This window comes from Phoxinus phoxinus, assembly GCF_949152265.1.
Source record: "Phoxinus phoxinus genome assembly, chromosome: 14".
NCBI classification, from domain to species: Eukaryota; Metazoa; Chordata; class Actinopteri; order Cypriniformes; family Leuciscidae; genus Phoxinus; species Phoxinus phoxinus.
In genome coordinates this window covers 17354597-17371478 of record NC_136889.1, presented here as the reverse complement: position 1 = coordinate 17371478, position 16882 = coordinate 17354597, and the positions used below count along the sequence as shown (strand labels likewise).

General features: G+C 42.2%; 1 long non-coding RNA gene across 3 annotated transcripts in view; it reads left to right on the top strand.

The window, feature by feature from the left end:
* The first annotated feature begins 334 nt into the window (after positions 1-334).
* The window catches only part of LOC307010935, a 63993-nt gene continuing 47445 nt past the window's right edge, over positions 335-16882 (top strand). Inside the window, exon 1 of one of the 3 annotated variants that reach the window (XR_013800311.1) lies at positions 335-496. This is a non-coding gene — a long non-coding RNA (uncharacterized lncRNA). Of the gene's footprint in view, positions 1019-16882 lie in introns of all 3 variants that reach the window. The other 2 variants (XR_013800310.1, XR_013800309.1) reach the window with 2 other exon arrangements.

The following is a 16882-nucleotide window of genomic DNA, read 5'->3' as shown; positions in this document are numbered from 1 at the left end:
ATTGAATGATTGAATGATTGAATGATTGAATGATTGAATGATTGAATAAATGAATGAATGAATGAATGAACACAAAGCACTTCCGAATATAAAATATTATTGGAGCATTTATTGTTATCATAAATTGTGCAATATTTACATGGACTTTTGAAATTGACATTAATTTGATTTAATATTTAACAGTCATAATTGAAGCCTATTAGAATTTATTTTAATTGATAGAGTTAGCAATGTATACCGAAAATAAGTTTAAAAAAAATCTATAAAGAAAATATCTCTATGAAAAAAATGTCAACGTTGCCCTTAAAGAGTTTCTTATCATACAGCGCCCTCTTAAGATCAGAATTTGTAAAATCCCTTCCATGAATTTATCATAGCAACCCTCTTGGTACCTTTTGATTTTTACAGTAGGGCCTAGGCCTAGCAACAGTAAACTTTATTAAGGGCTTGAACTTAATATCGAAAAACAATTTCTCTCTTGTTTGGTGTTGATCCGGTAGGTTAAGCAGGCTTGTGGTTGAATACTGGTGAATGAACTGTAGATGGCGGAAGCGAACTGCATGATATTTCAAACGCTCAATCTTCAGGCACTAACTCCAAATTTATAGTGCTGCAATCTTCTGTGAAGTGCTGTCACATTACAGACAAAAGAAACATGGAGACGTGTGAAACCAAGCTGTAAAACCCGCAAGTATAGTTTTATTCTGTTTTCCAGTCGTGTTTTTCCTCAAAGGCCCGATGAAAGAATGAGTGACAGTGTTTATGACACATCAAGGCAACCGATCAGGAAACAACCATTCCATAATACCATGTGCTTGGTGTGCACAACTTTGATATTGTATTACTTTTTTTTCATGATGATACCATGCCAGCCACATCCAATTGTTCTTAGTCCTTGAGTTTGCTGCCAAAAGGTTTCTTCCATATGGCAGGTTTTCCACCCCCATATGTTTCCTTCCAAAAGCCTGAAGGAAATCATATTATATTTATGGCGTTGTGTCAACCTGGGATTACTGAGGTACTAACAGATCTATCCAGTGTTTTATTAATATCCTCTTTTTGAATTGATTTACTTTCTATCTGCTATACTTGCCTGATAGTCCCATCATGTAGCCTATCTGTAGGCCAATCACATGATTTTATTCTTATTTTTAGTATACCATATCTTGCTCGAAAAGTTCAATGAAATTTGTGTTTGAATTGTTTGCAACAGTTTAAGTGTCTTTTGAAATGTCTGTTTTTGCAATAATGTATCGTAATTGTGCAAAAATGCTACATAAGTTGCCAGTAAAAGACAAGAATTGATTGTAATCACATATTATTTATTTCAATAACCGAAAAAAATTAAAATCATTACTTTAGAATAAGAAATTAATTATAAAAAAAAGGTAACCAACACCAAAAAGCAGATATGAAACATATTTTCTCCCTTCCCCATTTATTTTCAATTTAGGGTCATTTTGACCCTATGAGCATTAACATAAAAAAAGTAATAAAATCTGAGATAAAGGGGGAGGTGTTTTTTAATAAAGAAAAATTCAAGCAATGTCAGATTGACCCAAAGATCATTTAAGGGTTAAACTTTTAAAATCCAGACATCTAAAACTAAAACATAGTATATTAATGTTACAAAAAGATTCCCTTTCTGTCATGCGTAAGAAACATGAATCTAGGTTTAAGTGATGAATTGCATCAAATGCTTTACTTCATATTGTAAAATACTACATATTGTGCACCACCTGGAAGGTTTCAGTGGATCACCCCGAGCGTTCGTGTGCATGAATCTTAGGTTAGCTTGCTTTTAAAGGCCATTCTTCTGATGATGCTATCAATTAAACTGTCATTTCTTTCCCTTACTTTGTAGTTTCTGACCCCCGAAGTTAGATCTTTGCGCAATATGAAGGATAATGTTACTTCTTTGGAGCTTCAGATGATTATTGATTGGTGAGCAAGTGTAGTGCATTGGATAAACCTCAAATGAACTTTTTCTTTTTCACAGAACCCTTCAGGAACTTGACTTGAAAAGAGATACGGCTTGATATGATTTTTCTGTTTATTTTTTTGGCCTAGTTTTCTATACTATGAACAGAAACTGATGCACAGCCGACGGTCTATGTGCAAATCGTTTATTTACAGTGCATTTCAAAATAAACAGGGATTTAATTAAAATCGTATTCACGTTTCACTCAGCCATTCACAAATGCAAAGGAATCTTAACCAAACATTGAAACTGTTAAAATATACACGGCGTGTGGTGGCAGATTTTTTTGTTTGTTTGTACATTGTGAACGGACTTTTTAAAAGTCACGTAGTTCCACTGAGCAGAAGCAGAATAACTTATTGCATATCCATAAGGAGTTAACGCTAAAACTAAATAACAGTTTAAGCAACAAAGTTAAACTTTTGCTGGTGCTGTAAACAGATTTGCTTTGCTGCAAAAAGCAAACATTAGGCTATTTAAAAAATATATTTTCTATTTTCATTATATTTTAACCAATTAAAAGTGTAAAAGGTGTGCTATTCACTGTTAATCTTCCTCTCTGGTGAACTGAGGAATCACTGTGGCTTCATCATTGTGTCAGTAAGCTCAACTTAAGAACTGACTCGCAAACAAACTGATTCACTTATGAATCATACAGACTGGTTTGATTCATTGAAACAACCTGAATTGGACATAGGCTAGGCCAAGCAAACTTGAAATCTAGTGCACATGTTGAATGACTACTTTTATAATTCTTTTGATATGTTTGCATCCTTACATTTAAAAAGAAAAAAAGTGTTTATCAGAATTCACTGAAAATGTTTATGGCCCTACAGACCACTGTAAATCTCATGCCATCTTGAACAAATGTGTAAGTATGACGAAATCGCTGCTTTACATCTCTCTACCCTCTGTGTGAATTCTTTTGAAGGTGGATGAGCAATTAAAATATTTATTCAGCATGTACAGTGCATGAAAAGGGGAAAGCTCAGAGGAGGGAAATGGAAATTGATGTTTGAATTGCTCCCAGCACAAGTCTGTACATGTTGCTCTGGGGGAGAGTCTAGTGGAGAAAGCTTACTCAAATAAACTACGCAGCCACAAATGAATTACCTCAGCAAGTGATATGCTCTTAATGTTGTTTGGAATCAAAGGCTGACCTGTTAAGAGGAATGTAAACTTGCTCCATACTTGGGGAATTTTCCCTGATCTGACTTGCCTGCATATTTGAGCCGTTTATTGAATCTTTTAAGGTGGTAGCCAACGCGTTGGGCAACTACCTGAATGCGTAGATGCAATAATGGCTGTACGTATGTCCTTAGAAACCTGTTGGTGCTAGTATATTAAAGTGCAGTGCATGTACATCTTGTACAATTTATTTTATGTACAATGCAGCCATGTTAAAAAGAAATTATAAACATAGTTTTATCATTTTAAGAAATTCATTTATTTCCTTTTTAAATTAATTATAAATGATACAAAATAAATTCTTTATTTGTAATAAATAATATTTTTTATTTTATAATTGAAATATTTAATGTAATTATTTGCAAATATTATTTGAGAATAATATATTATTGACTACATACTGCCTGGTCAGTAAGATTTTAATAATAAATGAATGCCTTTATTGAGCAAAAATGGATTGAATTTATCAAAAGTGACACTGTGACAGTAAAGTAATTTATAATGTTACGAAATATTTTTATTTAAAATAATTCCTGTTCTTTTGAAAATTTCAATTCATGTTATAATCCTGAAAAAATATATCACAATTTCGACAGAAATATTAGTGCACAACTGTTGATAATAATATTGATAATATAATAAAATGTTTCCTGAGCATCAAATTAGCATATTTGAATGATTTCTGAAGAATCATGTGACACTGATGACTGGAGTAATGATGCTGAAATTTTAGCTTTGCCATCACAGGAATAAATTACATTCTAAATTAGAAAAGTTATTTTAAATATATTTATTTTTTTAAACAGACTGAACCCACACTTTTGAATGGCAGTTAAAAACCAGTAATCATGATATAGCCCCCCCCCCCCCCCCATTTCAAATATATAACAATAAAAACTAGAACGTACATTTCCAGAAGAAAATGTGAATGGTGCTTGCAGTGGCAAAAAACACGACCCGGTTGCTAGAGTGTGGTACATGATTGCATACGAGCCAACAACCATGTCTGTACGATGTTCTGTTGCTGAGATATGGCTTATTCATGTTGTTCGGTTGGTTGCTAGGGTGTTCTGGGTGGTTGCTAGGGCGTTGCTAGGTGGTTGCTAGGGTATTCTGGTGGTTGCTATGCGGTTGCTAGGGTGTTCTGGGTGGGTACTATGGTGTTCTGGGTGGTTGCTAGGGTGTTATGGATGGTTGCTATGGTGTTGCTAGGGAGTTCTTAGGTATTTTGGGTGGTTGCTATGGTGTTGCTAGGGAGTTCTAAGGTATTTTGGGTGGTTGCTAGGGTGTTATGTGTGGTTCCTAGGGTGTTCTAATGTGTTTTGGGTGGTTGCTATGGTGTTGCTAGGGAGTTCTAATGTATTTTGGGTGGTTGCTAGGGAGTTCTAAGGTATTTTGAGTGGTTGCTATGGTGTTGCTAGGGAGTTCTGAGGTATTTTGGGTGGTTGTTAGGGTGTTCTGAGTGGTTGCTAGGGTGTATTGGGTGGTTGCTAGGCGGTTGCTAGGGTGTTCTGGGTGGTTGCTAGGCAGTTGCTAGGGTGTTCTGGGTGGTTGCTAGGCGGTTGCTAGGGTGTATTGGGTGGTTGCTAGGCGGTTGCTAGGGTGTTCTGGGTGGTTGCTAGGCGGTTGCTAGGGTGTTCTGGGTGGTTGCTAGGCAGTTGCTAGGGTGTTCTGGTTGGTTGCTAGGGCACCACAGATGGTAACTATGGGGTTAGGGCTAAGGCCTGTGGCCTCGTGCCTATAGCCTATGGTTGCTAGGGTGCTGTAACTGGTTGCTATGGTGTTACTAGGTGGTTGGTAGTTTTCACAGATGGTTACAATGGGGTTAGGGCTAAGGTTAGGCACTCGGCCTGCGGCCTCGTGCCTACGAGTGAGTTTTTATAGAGTATTTAAAATCTCTATTAAACGAGTGCATTATAATGAGTGCACGAGGCCTGCGGCCTCGTGCCTATGAGTGAGTTTTTATAGAGTATTTAAAATCTCTATTAAACGAGTGCATTATAATGAGTGCACGAGGCCTACGGCCTCGTGCCTATAGCCTATGGTTGCTAGGGTGCTGTAACTGGTTGCTATGGTGTGGCTATGAAGATTTTAGGCCATTACTTATTGGCTGCTGGATAATATAAATCCTCTGAGGGAGAGAGAGGGGGAGACATGCAGGGGTGTCAGGCCCTTTGTGTCTGTGTGTGTGAAAAATGACAGTTGGGATTTGAATTTCTGAAAATTCCGCAATGTTAAGTCAATGGGACTTTTTTGGCCGCTTTTTCGTCCGCTGTGCGAACATCGTACACCCGATCGCTTAGAAAAGATATAGCACACCTCTCCTCAATGAGCCGGTCGTTTTGACACCTTACTCAGGGGTCTGTGACAAACGGTGCGGGGCGAGTTTCGCGCCAAACTTTGTCCAGAATAAAAAGAAGAATAATAACTAGAACGTACATTTCCAGAAGAAAATGTGAATGGTGCTTGCAGTGGCAAAACTCGACACTCGGTTGCTAGAGTGTGGTACATGATTGCATACGAGCCAACAACCATGTCTGTACGATGTTCTGCTGCTGAGATATGGCTTATTCATGTTGTTCGGGTCGTTGCTAGGGTGTTCTGAGTGGTTGCTAGGGTGTATTGGGTGGTTGCTAGGCGGTTGCTAGGGTGTTCTGGGTGGTTGCTAGGCGGTTGCTAGGTGGTTGCTAGGGTGTTCTGGGTGGTTGCTAGGCGGTTGCTAGGCAGTTGCTAGGGTGTTCTGGGTGGTTGCTAGGGCACCACAGATGGTTACTATGGGGTTAGGACTAAGGTAACGAGTGCATTATAATGAGTGCACGAGGCCTGCGGCCTCGTGCCTATAGCTTATGGTTGCTAGGGTGCTGTAACTGGTTGCTATGGTGTGGCTATGAAGATTTTAGGCCATTTTGGGTGGTTGCTAGGTGGTTGCTAGGCAGTTGCTAGGGTGTTCTGGGTGGTTTCTATGGTGTTCTGGGTGGTTGCTAGGCAGTTGCTAGGGTGTTCTGGGTGGTTGCTAGGGCACCACAGATGGTTACTATGGGGTTAGGGCTAAGGTAAGGCACGAGGCCTGCGGCCTCGTGCCTATGAGTGAGTTTTTATAGAGTATTTAAAATCTCTATTAAACGAGTGCATTATAATGAGTGCACGAGGCCTGCGGCCTCGTGCCTATAGCCTATGGTTGCTAGGGTGCTGTAACTGGTTGCTATGGTGTGCCTATGAAGATTTTAGGCCATTACTTATTGGCTGCTGGATAATATAAATCCTCTGAGGGAGAGAGAGGGGGAGACATGCAGGAGTGTCAGGCCCTTTGTGTCTGTGTGTGTGAAAAATGACAGTTGGGATTTGAATTTCTGAAAATTCCGCAATGTTAAGTCAATGGGACTTTTTTGGCCGCTTTTTCGTCCGCTGCGCGAACATCGTACACCCGATCGCTTAGAAAAGATATAGCACACCTCTCCCCGATGGGCCGGTCGATTTGACACCTCACTCAGGGGTCTGTGACAAACGGTGCGGAGCGAGTTTCGCGCCGAACTTTGTCCAGAATAAAAAGAATAAGAATAATCGTAATAAGTATGAGCAATAACAATACTGTTGCCTTGCTAAAGCAAGCACCAGTAACTAGAACGTACATTTCCAGAAGAAAATGTGAATGGTGCTTGCAGTGGCAAAAAACACGACCCGGTTGCTAGAGTGTGGTACATGATTGCATACGAGCCAACAACCATGTCTGTACGATGTTCTGTTGCTGAGATATGGCTTATTCATGTTGTTCGGTTGGTTGCTAGGGTGTTCTGGGTGGTTGCTAGGGCGTTGCTAGGTGGTTGCTAGGGTATTCTGGTGGTTGCTATGCGGTTGCTAGGGTGTTCTGGGTGGGTACTATGGTGTTCTGGGTGGTTGCTAGGGTGTTATGGATGGTTGCTATGGTGTTGCTAGGGAGTTCTTAGGTATTTTGGGTGGTTGCTATGGTGTTGCTAGGGAGTTCTAAGGTATTTTGGGTGGTTGCTAGGGTGTTATGTGTGGTTCCTAGGGTGTTCTAATGTGTTTTGGGTGGTTGCTATGGTGTTGCTAGGGAGTTCTAATGTATTTTGGGTGGTTGCTAGGGAGTTCTAAGGTATTTTGAGTGGTTGCTATGGTGTTGCTAGGGAGTTCTGAGGTATTTTGGGTGGTTGTTAGGGTGTTCTGAGTGGTTGCTAGGGTGTATTGGGTGGTTGCTAGGCGGTTGCTAGGGTGTTCTGGGTGGTTGCTAGGCAGTTGCTAGGGTGTTCTGGGTGGTTGCTAGGCGGTTGCTAGGGTGTATTGGGTGGTTGCTAGGCGGTTGCTAGGGTGTTCTGGGTGGTTGCTAGGCGGTTGCTAGGGTGTTCTGGGTGGTTGCTAGGCAGTTGCTAGGGTGTTCTGGTTGGTTGCTAGGGCACCACAGATGGTAACTATGGGGTTAGGGCTAAGGCCTGTGGCCTCGTGCCTATAGCCTATGGTTGCTAGGGTGCTGTAACTGGTTGCTATGGTGTTACTAGGTGGTTGGTAGTTTTCACAGATGGTTACAATGGGGTTAGGGCTAAGGTTAGGCACTCGGCCTGCGGCCTCGTGCCTACGAGTGAGTTTTTATAGAGTATTTAAAATCTCTATTAAACGAGTGCATTATAATGAGTGCACGAGGCCTGCGGCCTCGTGCCTATGAGTGAGTTTTTATAGAGTATTTAAAATCTCTATTAAACGAGTGCATTATAATGAGTGCACGAGGCCTACGGCCTCGTGCCTATAGCCTATGGTTGCTAGGGTGCTGTAACTGGTTGCTATGGTGTGGCTATGAAGATTTTAGGCCATTACTTATTGGCTGCTGGATAATATAAATCCTCTGAGGGAGAGAGAGGGGGAGACATGCAGGGGTGTCAGGCCCTTTGTGTCTGTGTGTGTGAAAAATGACAGTTGGGATTTGAATTTCTGAAAATTCCGCAATGTTAAGTCAATGGGACTTTTTTGGCCGCTTTTTCGTCCGCTGTGCGAACATCGTACACCCGATCGCTTAGAAAAGATATAGCACACCTCTCCTCAATGAGCCGGTCGTTTTGACACCTTACTCAGGGGTCTGTGACAAACGGTGCGGGGCGAGTTTCGCGCCAAACTTTGTCCAGAATAAAAAGAAGAATAATAACTAGAACGTACATTTCCAGAAGAAAATGTGAATGGTGCTTGCAGTGGCAAAACTCGCCACTCACGACTTGCTAGAGTGTGGTACATAATTGCATATGAGCCAAAAACCATGTCTGTACGATGTTCTGGTGGTGAAATATGGCTTATTCATGTTGTTTAGGTGGTTGCTAGGTCGTTCTGGGTGGTTGCTAGGGTGTTTTGGGTGGTTGCTAGGGTGTTCTGGGTGGTTGCTATGGTGTTGCTAGGGAGTTCTAAGGTATTTTGGGTGGTTGCTAGGGTGTTGCTAGGGAGTTCTGAGGTATTTTGGGTGGTTGCTATGGTGTTGCTAGGGAGTTCTAAGGTATTTTAGGTGGTTGCTAGGGTGTTATGGGTGGTTCCTAGGGTGTTTTGAGGTGTTTTGGGTGGTTGCTATGGTGTTGCTAGGGTGTTTTAAGGTGTTTTGGGTGGTTGCTAGGGAGTTCTAAGGTATTTTGGGTGGTTGCTATGGTGTTACTAGGTGGTTGGTAGTTTTCACAGATGGTTACTATGGGGTTAGGGCTAAGGTTAGGCACTCGGCCGCAGAGTATTTAAAATCTCTATTAAGCGAGTGCATTATAATGAGTGCACGAGGCCTGTGGCCTCGTGCCTATGAGTGAGTTTTTATAGAGTATTTAAAATCTATATTAAACGAGTGCATTATAATGAGTGCCTATAGCCTATGGTTGCTAGGGTGCTGTAACTGGTTGCTATGGTGTGGCTATGAAGATTTTAGGCCATTACTTATTGGCTGCTGGATAATATAAATCCTCTGAGGGAGAGAGAGGGGGAGACATGCAGGGGTGTCAGGCCCTTTGTGTCTGTGTGTGTGAAAAATGACAGTTGGGATTTGAATTTCTGAAAATTCCGCAATGTTAAGTCAATGGGACTTTTTTGGCCGCTTTTTCGTCCGCTGTGCGAACATCGTACACCCGATCGCTTAGAAAAGATATAGCACACCTCTCCTCAATGAGCCGGTCGATTTGACACCTCACCCAGGGGTCTGTGACAAACGGTGCGGGGCGAGTTTCGCGCCGAACTTTGTGTGGAAGAATAATAATATATTACTAGAACGTACATTTCCAGAAGAAAATGTGAATGGTGCTTGCAGTGGCAAAACTCGACACTCGGTTGCTAGAGTGTGGTACATGATTGCATACGAGCCAACAACCATGTCTGTACGATGTTCTGCTGCTGAGATATGGCTTATTCAAGTTGTTCGGGTCGTTGCTAGGGTGTTCTGAGTGGTTGCTAGGATGTTCTGGGTGGTTGCTAGGCGGTTGCTAGGGTGTTCTGGGTGGTTGCTAGGCAGTTGCTAGGGTGTTCTGGGTGGTTGCTAGGCAGTTGCTAGGGTGTTCTGAGTGGTTGCTAGGGTGTTCTGGGTGGTTGCTGGGCGGTTGCTAGGGTGTTCTGGGTGGTTGCTAGGGTGTTCTGGGTGGTTGCTATGGTGTTCTGTGTGGTTGCTAGGGTATTTTGGGTGGTTGCTAGGGTGTTATGGGTGGTTGCTATGGTGTTGCTAGGGAGTTGTTAGGTATTTTGGGTGGTTGCTAGGGAGTTCTAAGGTATTTTGAGTGGTTGCTATGGTGTTGCTAGGGAGTTCTGAGGTATTTTGGGTGGTTGCTAGGGTGTTATGGGTGGTTGCTAGGGTGTTCTAAGGTGTTTTGGGTGGTTGCTATGGTGTTGCTAGGGAGTTATGAGGTATTTTTGGTGGTTGCTATGGTGTTGCTAGGGAGTTCTAAGGTATTTTGGGTGGTTGCTAGGGTGTTATGGGTGGTTCCTAGGGTGTTTTAAGGTGTTTTGGGTGGTTGCTATGGTGTTGCTAGGGAGTTCTAAGGTATTTTGGTTGGTTGCTAGGGAGTTCTAAGGTGTTTTGAGTGGTTGTGTTATTAAATGAGTGCATTATAATGAGTGCACGAGGCCTGCGGCCTCGTGCCTATAGCCTATGGTTGCTAGGGTGCTGTAACTGGTTGCTATGGTGTTACTAGGTGGTTGGTAGTTTTCACAGATGGTTACTATGGGGTTAGGGCTAAGGTTAGGCACTCGGCCTGCGGCCTCGTGCCTACGAGTGAGTTTTTATAGAGTATTTAAAATCTCTATTAAACGAGTGCATTATAATGAGTGCACGAGGCCTGCGGCCTCGTGCCTATAGCCTATGGTTGCTAGGGTGCTGTAACTGGTTGCTATGGTGTGGCTATGAAGATTTTAGGCCATTACTTATTGGCTGCTGGATAATATAAATCCTCTGAGGGAGAGAGAGGGGGAGACATGCAGGGGTGTCAGGCCCTTTGTGTCTGTGTGTGTGAAAAATGACAGTTGGGATTTGAATTTCTGAAAATTCCGCAATGTTAAGTCAATGGGACTTTTTTGGCCGCTTTTTCGTCCGCTGTACGAACATCGTACACCCGATCGCTTAGAAAAGATATAGCACACCTCTCCTCAATGGGCCGGTCGATTTGACACCTCACTCAGGGGTCTGTGACAAACGGTGCGGGGCGAGTTTCGCGCCGAACTTTGTCCAGAATAAAAAGAATAAGAATAATCGTAATAAGTATGAGCAATAACAATACTGTTGCCTTGCTAAAGCAAGCACCAGTAATAAGTATGCAAGAGAACACTAATGTTGCTTTGCCATAGGCAAGCACCATTAAAAATAAGTATGCAAGAGAACACTAATGTTGCTTTGCCTATAGGCAAGCACCATTAACTAGATTAAAAAGTTCGTTGAAACAAACTTTAAGTTGGCTTGTGAAAGTTTGGACCAGATAGTTTGAAAAAGTTTAAAGTTTAAAGTAGTTTGAAGTTTAAATTAGTTTAAAGTTTAAAGCAGTTTAAAGTAGATTTAAGTTTAAAGTAGTTTACAGTTTAAATTAGTTTGAAGTTTAAATTAGTTTGAAGTTTAAAGTATTTTGAAGTTTAAATTAGTGTAAAATTTAAATTAGTTTAAAGTTTAAAGCAGTTTAAAAAAGTTTGAAGTTTAAATTAGTTTGAAGTTTAAAGTAGTTTGAAGTTTAAATTAGTTTAAAGTAGTTTAAAGTTTAAAGTAGTTTACAGTTAAAATAGTTTAAAGTAGATTAAAGTTTAAATTAGTTTGAAGTTTAAATTAGTTTAAAGTGATTTGAAGTTTGAAGTAGTTTAAAGTTTAAAATAGTTTAAAGTATAGTTTGAAGTAGTTTAAAGTTACTAGGGTGTTTCTAGAGGGTTGCTAAGGTGTTCTGAGTGGTTGCTAGGCGGTTGCTAGGGAATTTTGGGTGGTTGCTAGGGTGTTATGGATGGTTGCTATGGTGTTGCTAGGGAGTTCTAAGGTATTTTGGGAGTTCTAAGGTATTTTGGGTGGTTGCTAGGGTGTTGCTAGGGAGTTCTAAGGTGTTTTGGGTGGTTGCTATGGTGTTGCTAGGGAGTTCTAAGGTATTTTGGGTGGTTGCTAGGGTGTTCTAAGGTGTTTTGGGTGGTTGCTAGGGTGTTGCTAGGGAGTTCTAAGGTATTTTGGGTGGTTGCTAGGGTGTTGCTAGGGAGTTCTAAGGTGTTTTGGGTGGTTGCTAGGGTGTTGCTAGGGTGTTCTAAGGTGTTTTGGGTGGTTGCTAGGGTGTTGCTAGGGAGTTCTGAGGTATTTTGGGTGGTTGCTAGGGTGTTATGGGTGGTTACTATGGTGTTGCTAGGGAGTTCTAAGGTGTTTTGGGTGGTTGCTATGGTGTTGCTAGGGAGTTCTAAGGTATTTTGGGTGGTTGCTAGGGTGTTGCTAGGGTGTTCTAAGGTATTTTGGGTGGTTGCTAGGATGTTGCTAGGGAGTTCTGAGGTATTTTTGGTGGTTGCTAGGGTGTTGCTAGGGAGTTCTGAGGTATTTTGGATGGTTGCTAGGGAGTTCTAAGGTGTTTTGGGTGGTTGCTTGGGTGTTGCTAGGGAGTTCTAAGGTATTTTTGGTGGTTGCTATGGTGTTGCTAGGGAGTTGTTAGGTATTTTGGGTGGTTGCTAGGGAGTTCTAAGGTATTTTGAGTGGTTGCTATGGTGTTGCTAGGGAGTTCTGAGGTATTTTGGGTGGTTGCTAGGGTGTTATGGGTGGTTGCTAGGGTGTTCTAAGGTGTTTTGGGTGGTTGCTATGGTGTTGCTAGGGAGTTATGAGGTATTTTTGGTGGTTGCTATGGTGTTGCTAGGGAGTTCTAAGGTATTTTGGGTGGTTGCTAGGGTGTTATGGGTGGTTCCTAGGGTGTTTTAAGGTGTTTTGGGTGGTTGCTATGGTGTTGCTAGGGAGTTCTAAGGTATTTTGGTTGGTTGCTAGGGAGTTCTAAGGTGTTTTGAGTGGTTGTGTTATTAAACGAGTGCATTATAATGAGTGCACGAGGCCTGCGGCCTCGTGCCTATAGCCTATGGTTGCTAGGGTGCTGTAACTGGTTGCTATGGTGTGGCTATGAAGATTTTAGGCCATTACTTATTGGCTGCTGGATAATATAAATCCTCTGAGGGAGAGAGAGGGGGAGACATGCAGGGGTGTCAGGCCCTTTGTGTCTGTGTGTGTGAAAAATGACAGTTGGGATTTGAATTTCTGAAAATTCCGCAATGTTAAGTCAATGGGACTTTTTTGGCCGCTTTTTCGTCCGCTGTACGAACATCGTACACCCGATCGCTTAGAAAAGATATAGCACACCTCTCCTCAATGGGCCGGTCGATTTGACACCTCACTCAGGGGTCTGTGACAAACGGTGCGGGGCGAGTTTCGCGCCGAACTTTGTCCAGAATAAAAAGAATAAGAATAATCGTAACTAGAACGTACATTTCCAGAAGAAAATGTGAATGGTGCTTGCAGTGGCAAAACTCACCACTCGGTTGCTAGAGTGTGGTACATGATTGCATACGAGCCAACAACCATGTCTGTACGATGTTCTGCTGCTGAGATATGACTTATTCATGTTTTGGGTTGATTGCTAGGGTGTTCTGGGTGGTTACTAGGGTGTTTTGGGTGGTTGCTAGGCAGTTGCTAGGGTGTTCTAGGTGGTTACTAGGCAGTTGCTAGGGTGTTCTGGGTGGTTGCTAGGCGGTTGCTAGGGTGTTCTGGGTGGTTGCTAGGCAGTTGCTAGGGTGTTCTGGGTGGTTGCTAGGGAGTTCTGAGTTATTTTGGGGTGTTGCTAGGGTGTTGCTAGGGAGTTCTAAGGTATTTTGGGTGGTTGCTATGGTGTTACTAGGGAGTTCTGAGGTATTTTGGGTGGTTGCTAGGGAGTTATGAGGTATTTTGGGTGGTTGCTATGGTGTTGCTAGGGAGTTCTAAGGTATTTTGGGTGGTTGCTAGGGTGTTATGGGTGGTTCCTAGGGTGTTTTAAGGTGTTTTGGGTGGTTGCTATGGTGTTGCTAGGGAGTTCTAAGGTATTTTGGGTGGTTCCTAGGGTGTTGCTAGGGAGTTCTAAGGTATTTTGAGTGGTTGTGTTATTAAACGAGTGCATTATAATGAGTGCACGAGGCCTGCGGCCTCGTGCCTATAGCCTATGGTTGCTAGGGTGCTGTAACTGGTTGCTATGGTGTTACTAGGTGGTTGGTAGTTTTCACAGATGGTTACTATGGGGTTAGGGCTAAGGTTAGGCACGAGGCCTGCGGCCTCGTGCCTACGAGTGAGTTTTTATAGAGGATTTAAAATCTCTATTAAACGAGTGCATTGTAATGAGTGCACGAGGCCTGCGGCCTCGTGCCTATAGCCTATGGTTGCTAGGGTGCTGTAACTGGTTGCTATGGTGTGGCTATGAAGATTTTAGGCCATTACTTATTGGCTGCTTGATAATATAAATCCTCTGAGGGAGAGAGAGGGGGAGACATGCAGGGGTGTCAGGCCCTTTGTGTCTGTGTGTGTGAAAAATGACAGTTGGGATTTGAATTTCTGAAAATTCCGCAATGTTAAGTCAATGGGACTTTTTTGGCCGCTTTTTCGTCCGCTGTGCGAACATCGTACACCCGATCGCTTAGAAAAGATATAGCACACCTCTCCTCAATGAGCCGGTCGATTTGACACCTCACTCAGGGGTCTGTGACAAACGGTGCGGGGCGAGTTTCGCGCCAAACTTTGTCCAGAATAAAAAGAAGAAAAATAAGTATGAGCAATAACACTAATGTTGCTTTGCCTATAGGCAAGCACCATTAATAAGTATGAGCAATAACAATACTGTTGCCTTGCTAAAGCAAGCACCAGTAATAAGTATGCAAGAGAACACTAATGTTGCTTTGCCATAGGCAAGCACCATTAAAAATAAGTATGCAAGAGAACACTAATGTTGCTTTGCCTATAGGCAAGCACCATTAACTAGATTAAAAAGTTCGTTGAAACAAACTTTAAGTTGGCTTGTGAAAGTTTGGACCAGATAGTTTGAAAAAGTTTAAAGTTTAAAGTAGTTTGAAGTTTAAATTAGTTTAAAGTTTAAAGCAGTTTAAAGTAGATTTAAGTTTAAAGTAGTTTACAGTTTAAATTAGTTTGAAGTTTAAATTAGTTTGAAGTTTAAAGTATTTTGAAGTTTAAATTAGTGTAAAATTTAAATTAGTTTAAAGTTTAAAGCAGTTTAAAAAAGTTTGAAGTTTAAATTAGTTTGAAGTTTAAAGTAGTTTGAAGTTTAAATTAGTTTAAAGTAGTTTAAAGTTTAAAGTAGTTTACAGTTAAAATAGTTTAAAGTAGATTAAAGTTTAAATTAGTTTGAAGTTTAAATTAGTTTAAAGTGATTTGAAGTTTGAAGTAGTTTAAAGTTTAAAATAGTTTAAAGTATAGTTTGAAGTAGTTTAAAGTTACTAGGGTGTTTCTAGAGGGTTGCTAAGGTGTTCTGAGTGGTTGCTAGGCGGTTGCTAGGGAATTTTGGGTGGTTGCTAGGGTGTTATGGATGGTTGCTATGGTGTTGCTAGGGAGTTCTAAGGTATTTTGGGAGTTCTAAGGTATTTTGGGTGGTTGCTAGGGTGTTGCTAGGGAGTTCTAAGGTGTTTTGGGTGGTTGCTATGGTGTTGCTAGGGAGTTCTAAGGTATTTTGGGTGGTTGCTAGGGTGTTCTAAGGTGTTTTGGGTGGTTGCTAGGGTGTTGCTAGGGAGTTCTAAGGTATTTTGGGTGGTTGCTAGGGTGTTGCTAGGGAGTTCTAAGGTGTTTTGGGTGGTTGCTAGGGTGTTGCTAGGGTGTTCTAAGGTGTTTTGGGTGGTTGCTAGGGTGTTGCTAGGGAGTTCTGAGGTATTTTGGGTGGTTGCTAGGGTGTTATGGGTGGTTACTATGGTGTTGCTAGGGAGTTCTAAGGTGTTTTGGGTGGTTGCTATGGTGTTGCTAGGGAGTTCTAAGGTATTTTGGGTGGTTGCTAGGGTGTTGCTAGGGTGTTCTAAGGTATTTTGGGTGGTTGCTAGGATGTTGCTAGGGAGTTCTGAGGTATTTTTGGTGGTTGCTAGGGTGTTGCTAGGGAGTTCTGAGGTATTTTGGATGGTTGCTAGGGAGTTCTAAGGTGTTTTGGGTGGTTGCTTGGGTGTTGCTAGGGAGTTCTAAGGTATTTTTGGTGGTTGCTATGGTGTTGCTAGGGAGTTGTTAGGTATTTTGGGTGGTTGCTAGGGAGTTCTAAGGTATTTTGAGTGGTTGCTATGGTGTTGCTAGGGAGTTCTGAGGTATTTTGGGTGGTTGCTAGGGTGTTATGGGTGGTTGCTAGGGTGTTCTAAGGTGTTTTGGGTGGTTGCTATGGTGTTGCTAGGGAGTTATGAGGTATTTTTGGTGGTTGCTATGGTGTTGCTAGGGAGTTCTAAGGTATTTTGGGTGGTTGCTAGGGTGTTATGGGTGGTTCCTAGGGTGTTTTAAGGTGTTTTGGGTGGTTGCTATGGTGTTGCTAGGGAGTTCTAAGGTATTTTGGTTGGTTGCTAGGGAGTTCTAAGGTGTTTTGAGTGGTTGTGTTATTAAACGAGTGCATTATAATGAGTGCACGAGGCCTGCGGCCTCGTGCCTATAGCCTATGGTTGCTAGGGTGCTGTAACTGGTTGCTATGGTGTGGCTATGAAGATTTTAGGCCATTACTTATTGGCTGCTGGATAATATAAATCCTCTGAGGGAGAGAGAGGGGGAGACATGCAGGGGTGTCAGGCCCTTTGTGTCTGTGTGTGTGAAAAATGACAGTTGGGATTTGAATTTCTGAAAATTCCGCAATGTTAAGTCAATGGGACTTTTTTGGCCGCTTTTTCGTCCGCTGTACGAACATCGTACACCCGATCGCTTAGAAAAGATATAGCACACCTCTCCTCAATGGGCCGGTCGATTTGACACCTCACTCAGGGGTCTGTGACAAACGGTGCGGGGCGAGTTTCGCGCCGAACTTTGTCCAGAATAAAAAGAATAAGAATAATCGTAACTAGAACGTACATTTCCAGAAGAAAATGTGAATGGTGCTTGCAGTGGCAAAAAACACGACCCGGTTGCTAGAGTGTGGTACATGATTGCATACGAGCCAACAACCATGTCTGTACGATGTTCTGTTGCTGAGATATGGCTTATTCATGTTGTTCGGTTGGTTGCTAGGGTGTTCTGGGTGGTTGCTAGGGCGTTGCTAGGTGGTTGCTAGGGTATTCTGGTGG